Source organism: Protobothrops mucrosquamatus, unplaced genomic scaffold, assembly GCF_001527695.2.
Source record: "Protobothrops mucrosquamatus isolate PMUCROS unplaced genomic scaffold, P.Mucros_1.0 scaffold3731, whole genome shotgun sequence".
NCBI classification, from domain to species: Eukaryota; Metazoa; Chordata; class Lepidosauria; order Squamata; family Viperidae; genus Protobothrops; species Protobothrops mucrosquamatus.
This window is the reverse complement of record NW_015389684.1, coordinates 46,541-52,711: the sequence shown is the minus strand read 5'-3', so window position 1 is coordinate 52,711 and position 6,171 is coordinate 46,541. Positions and strand designations below refer to the sequence as shown.

General features: G+C 44.6%; 1 protein-coding gene across 1 annotated transcript in view; it reads left to right on the top strand.

The window, feature by feature from the left end:
• Window positions 1-6,171, top strand: part of PLXNB1 (plexin B1) — a gene marked incomplete at both ends in the record, with an annotated part of 110,001 nt that overhangs the window by 58,160 nt on the left and 45,670 nt on the right. The gene's annotated exons all lie outside the window — the stretch shown is intronic.

Below are 6,171 nucleotides of genomic sequence, written 5' to 3'. Positions count from 1 at the left end.
AAGACTGTGGCAGTGGGTCAGGTGGTGGGGGCGGTGGGAGGGTGTTGTGACCCTGTGCTATCGAGAGGGCATACATCCAGCGGTGTGCTGGAACCAGCTTGCACTGGCTTGTGAAAGCCGATTAATAAATTTTCTGGAATTTTGGCAGCTAATTGGGAGCAGTGCTGAGCCACTAGCCTAGCATTTTGCTAGTCTGGGACAGTAATGAAGCTTTGATTGATTGCCTAGCTTAGCATGCCAATCAGCTGCTCTGCGCTGATTGAAATGGAGCCGGCAGAGACAATTCTTAAATGTTTACAAGGACACCCCTGCTTACGCCTTTTGTATGACTGTCCTGCTCCTGCTACAAATTAATTCTGTGGGTTTCATTGTTAGTGGCTGTGAAAGGAAAGATGAAGGGTGAAGTATATTCCTGCTCTCTTTCCTTCAAAAGCAAGTGCTATATAGAGAGTCCTCACTCACCAACCACTTGTTCAGCAACTGTTGGAAGCTGTGACAGTGCTGAACGGGTGACAACTTACAATTAGGCCTTGAAGTCACTCCATTCCCATTCGTGATTGTGATCTGGATGCTTGGCAACCTGTTCAGGCAACAGTTGCAACATCCTAGGACAGTGATGGCGAACCTTTTAGAGACTGAGTGCCCAAACTGCAACGCAAAACCCACTTATGCATCGTCGGGTGCTGGGTGGGTGTGGCCCATTGGGTGGGTGTGGCTGCGGTGGTAACGGTAGACTGGGTGGGACTAAAAAGTTCAATCAATCAATTCCAACTTTGTGAGATCTTTTTTTTCCCCGTGAGAAATTGAAATTGACTGATTGAACCTTTTTTTTTTTTTTTTGCACACAGCGGCGGAGGCCTAAAGCGAAAAGGTTTTATAAAACCCAGCTGAAGGCCTAGGACTGGGGCGACGGCGCGCGTGCCCACAGAGAGGGCTCTGAGTGCCGCCTCTGGCATCCGGGCCATAGGTTCACCACCACTGTCCTAGGATCACAGTTTGCCACCTTCCCTGCTGGCTTCCCACAAGCAAAGTCAGCAGAGATGCCGGCAGTGACGGTTGTGAGTCGCCCACATAAATCTCCCCCACACCTGGCAGCAGCCTCCCCCAGGCCCGAAATCTCCTGTGTGTGGAATCATGTACAAAAAAATAATGTATCTTTGTGAGACGTATTGCCAAAAATACGTGCATGTTGGGGAAAATGGCATAAATAAAACAGTTAAGAATGAAAATGCGCATGCAAAAGGAAATGTACAAAGATTACCAAATTTGCAAAGTGATTTGGGAATGGGATGGAACAAACCTGGGTTTGAAATAGTCTAAATGTTGTAGACAGTGAAGACTGATGCATTTGCCCAAGGCCAGCTCAGAAGAATTACATGGAAGGTTTGGAGAGAAATGCAGGAATCTCATTCATAAGAATCAACTCTACTTTTCTTTTCCTTCAAGGATCAGCTTTGGGACTATGAATGTGCCTTGGTTCTGGAGGGGAAGACTTTGTCCGTGGAGGCTTACATTGAACAAGATGAAAATGACCCCTCCATTTGCTACATCACGTGCCAATTACATCAGGTAAGGGCTTCATGGGAGCAGAGCCAGGGTTCCCCTAGCTCGGGAGTCCCCAACCTCCCGGTCCGTGGCCCAGTATCGGGCCGCGGCGTGCCAGCAACCGGTCCACACAAACAAGCAAAGCCCCATCTGCGGGATGTAAGCAGCACACAAAACCACACACACTCTGGTTCATGGAAAAACCTCTCTCCATGGAACTGGTCCCTGGTGCCCAAAAAGTTGGGGACCTCTGCCCTAGTTTTGGTCTCAACATTTATTTATTGATTTATACACCGCCTTTCTTATTTTTATAAATAACTCAAGGCAGTGAACGTATCTAATACAGATAGTCCTCGACATAATAACCATTTGTTCAAACTTAACAACAGCAGTGGAAACATATGACTTATGACCTTTTTTCACACTTACCACCTTTCCAGCATCCCCAGGCTCACGTGATCAGAATTCGGATGCTTGGCAACTGGCATGTATTTATGACAGTTGCCGTGTCCCAGGGTCACTTGATCACTTTTTGTGACCTTCTGAGAAGCAAAGTCAATGGGGAAACTAGATTCATTTAACAACCATGTTACTGACTTAACAACTGCAGCGTTTCATTTAACAAACGGAGGCAAGAAAAGTTGTAAAATGGGGCAAAATTCACTTAACAACTGTCTTACCTAACAACAGAAATTGTGGTCTCAATTGAGGTCGTAAGTCAAAGAGTATTTGTACTCCTTCCTTAATAATAATAATAATAATAATAATAATAATAATAATAATAATAATAATAATAATAATAATAATAATAATAATAATAATAATAATAATAATAATAATAATAAAAAGTTGGAAGGGACCTTGGAGGTCACCAAGTCCAACCCCCTGCTCAGGCAGGAATCCCTATACCATTTCAGATAAATGGCCGTCCAGTCTCTTCTTAAAAACTTCCAGTGTTGGAGCATTCACCGCTTCTGGAGGCAGGTTGTTCCACTGGTTAATTGTTCTAACTGGCAGGAAGTTTCTCCTTAGTTCTAGGTTGTTTCTCTCCTTGATTAGTTTCCCTCCGTTGCTTCTTGTCCTGACTTCAGGCGCTTTGGAGAATAGCTTGACTCCCTCTTCTTTGTGGCAGCCCCTGAGATATTGGAACATTGCTATCATGTCCCCCCTCGTCCTTCTCTTCATTATTCTTCTTATTCTCCCCCCCCCCCCCCAACAACAACCTCGTGAGCTGAGTTGGGTTCAGAGAGACTGGCCCAGCTGGCTTTGTGCCTAAGGCAGGATTAGAACTCGCAGTCTCTTGCTTTCTAGCCTGGTGCCTCAACTATTATCCCAAACTGGCTCTCATATATAGCCATGCATCTTATTTGATATTTTTAAAAGACCACCCACATGTTGAGTGATTTTCGGTGGCTGCCAAAGTGTAAGTCAAAGTAGGCTGGGTATAAAGTTTGTAAATCTGTCATCAGAAATATGTTACTCCCCCTCTTCAGTATCTTAACAGCCAAGATACAAAGGGAAATAGAATGGGGGAGAAACAGGAAAGCCAGTAAATGCTTGGTGACCAGCTGGAATATTCAGTGATGAAAAAATTTGGGAGAAGGAAGAAAACAGAATAGAATAGAATAGAATAGAATAGAATAGAATAGAATAGAATAGAATAGAATAGAATAGAATAGAAGCTGGAAGGGACCTTGGAGGTCTTCTAGTCCAGCCCCCTGCTCAAGCAGGAGAACCTATACCATTTCAGACAAGTGTCTGTCTAGCCTCTTCTTAAAAACCTCCAGTGATGGAGCGCCCATGATTTCTGGAGGCAAGCTGTTCCACTGGTTAATTGTCCTCGCTGTCAGGAAGTTTCTCCTTAATTCCAGGTTGCTTCTCTCTTTGGTCAGTTTCCAACCATTGTTTCTCGTCCTTCCCTCTGGTGCTTTGGAGAACAACCTGGCCCCCCTCTGCCTTGTGGCAGCCCCTCAGATACGGGAACACTGCTATCACGTCTCCCCTATTTCTTCTTTTCTTTAGACTAGCCAGACCCAAGTCCCGTAGCTGGTCTCAGCTGTACTGATGCCTTGATTGAGCCAAAATCAAGTCCTGGTCACATTTGTATCTCTGGCAAAAATAGGGAAGTTGTGTGCCATTTTCTGCCAAGATACAATTTTAACTTTCGAATTTAGCCTACCGCTCTGGGATTTCTTGCTGCTATTAGAGACACTAAAAGTAGGTTTGTTAACTTTCTGAGATTACTCAGAGTCATTTAATTGTAGCTAAAAAGAGTAATCCTTCACACTACTCCAGATGTTCCTGTCATCAGCTGAAATAATTGGGAAAAAGTAAAAAAGAGGAGTGTTAAAACGATCTAAATCAGTTTGTAAAAAGAACATTCAAACCATCTGGAAAGCCGTTAACAAAAGAAAAGAATCTCGTACCGTTTGATTTTTATTTCTAAAATCTGAATTGCAAAAAGCAAGCATCTAGAAAGCCAACCTATTTCCCCAAGGCAGAATTCCATTATTCTTTCCTATTATTATTGATGACCTCATTGATAACGCTAAGAGGAAAATCCAAGGAATACAAACACCTTTCAGAGAAAAAAAAATCCTAACCTCATAGTATCAGTTCAGTGAGTATATTCAAGAGGCACACAACAGTTTGATGGTTAGGAGGAAGAAATGACGAAACAAAACAGGGCACTGCTGCAGCAAAGTGAGTGGAATAGTCCCTAAGAGCCCAGGTAGCTGTACTGCCTGCTGCAAATTGCAGTGATACCATTTGTAGAAGTTTATACAAATCCCAAAACACTTGTAATTGCATAATATATGTGCTCTACACGGGGGCTGTTCTGAAGAGCACTCTGACGCTTCAGCTGTTCCAGAATGCAGCAGTGTGAATAGACAGTCATGTTTTGATGTGCCCACGTAACACCTCTGCTTCATGAGCTGCTGCACTAGTTGCCTGTTTCCTTCCAGGTGTGATTGGAGGTGCTGGTTGCTACCCACAAAGCTCTACATAATATAGGGCCCAGTTACTGTCTCCCATAGTATTTTCCCAGTCCATTGCATCTTGCAGGATTGTCATTCTCCAAATTCCTTCAATTAAGCCACGTTGGCTACTGAGACCCCGGACTGGTGCCTCCTCCGTAGTTGTGCTTGCTGTCTGCTGTTGTTTAGAAGAGCCATTGAGACCTTACTCTTCACCCAGGCCTTGTAGCAGGGGTCCTCAAACTTGGCCACTTTTAAGACTTGTGGACTTCAACTCCCAGAATTCTCCAGCCAGCATGGCTGGCTGGAGAATTCTGGGAGTTGAAGTCCACAAGTCTTAAAAATGGCCACGTTTGAGGACCCCTGCCTTGTAGGGAGTGAGAGGGAGAGACCCCTAACTTCATTCCACCCAGCCCCTCGCGCTTGCCATCTTTTATCGGGTTTGTTATGGTTTCTTTTTCCCTGTGTACAAAAATCATGTAATGTATGAGGGGAAAAGGGAAAAAAATATGATATAACTTCGAAGGAAATCTTTAGATCCAATATTGTTTTTCCTTTCTCCCCCCCTCCCTTAAAAAATACCAATAGCATAGAGGTAGTCCTCAACTTATAGCCATTTGTTTAGCATCTATTTAAATTACAACAACACTGGGGGAAAAAATTACTTACAACCAGTCCTTGCCCTTAACAACTGTTGCAGCACCCTGATGGTCAGGTGATCAAAATTCAGGTGCCTGGCAACCGGCTTGTATTCACAAGAGTTGTAGTATCCCGAGGTCATGTGGTAGCCTAGGGGTAGGCAACCTTGGCTCTTTTATGACTCGTGGACTTCAACTCCCAGAATTCCTGAGCCATCCATGCTGAGGGAAAAGGGGGAGGTTTCCAAGCTGAGCCATGCTGGCTCAGGAATTCTGGGAGTTGAAGTCCAAGAGTCATAAAAGAGTCAAGGTTGCCTACCCCTGTGGTAGCCTTTTGCGGCCTTCCCAGCTGGCTTCCAAGCAAAGCCAATAGGGGAAGCCGGATTCGCTTAACAACCACATGAGTCACTTAACGGTGGCAAAAAAGAAGGTTGTGAGACCAGGCCCAACGCACCTAACAACCGCTTTGCTTAGCAACAGAAAAATTTGGTCCCAATTGTGATCATAAATCGAGGACTACCTGTAATCTTATGTGTTTTGCAAGACTAATACTTGGGTGTCTCTTTTTCAGTACAGCTACTCGGCTCCCCAATTAGAATTCAGTGTGGTCATTTTCGTCCAGCGGAAACGGCATCTCCGTGTGGACAGCGTTGAAGATCTCCATGGTAACAGGGAAAGGGCACAGGGCTATCCTCATGGCTTAATAACAACAACATTGGAGCGGCTATAGACAAAACAGCCTTTGTTTTGTGAAATCAGAGAGTTGTGGTGGTTTCTAGTCATATCTTGATTTGCCTTGATGGAGCTTGCTTGCAAGGGACTGAGTTGTGTTCTGCAATGAACTAGGAGCCAGTGGGGCTGTTGAAGCAGAGATTTTGGTAGGCAAAACATAGTGCCTATCAAGACTGGGTGGGAAGGAAGGAAGGAAGGAAGGAAGGAAGGAAGGAAGGAAGGAAGGAAGGAAGGAAGGAAGGAAGGAAGGAAGGAAGGAAGGAAGGAAGGAAGGAAGG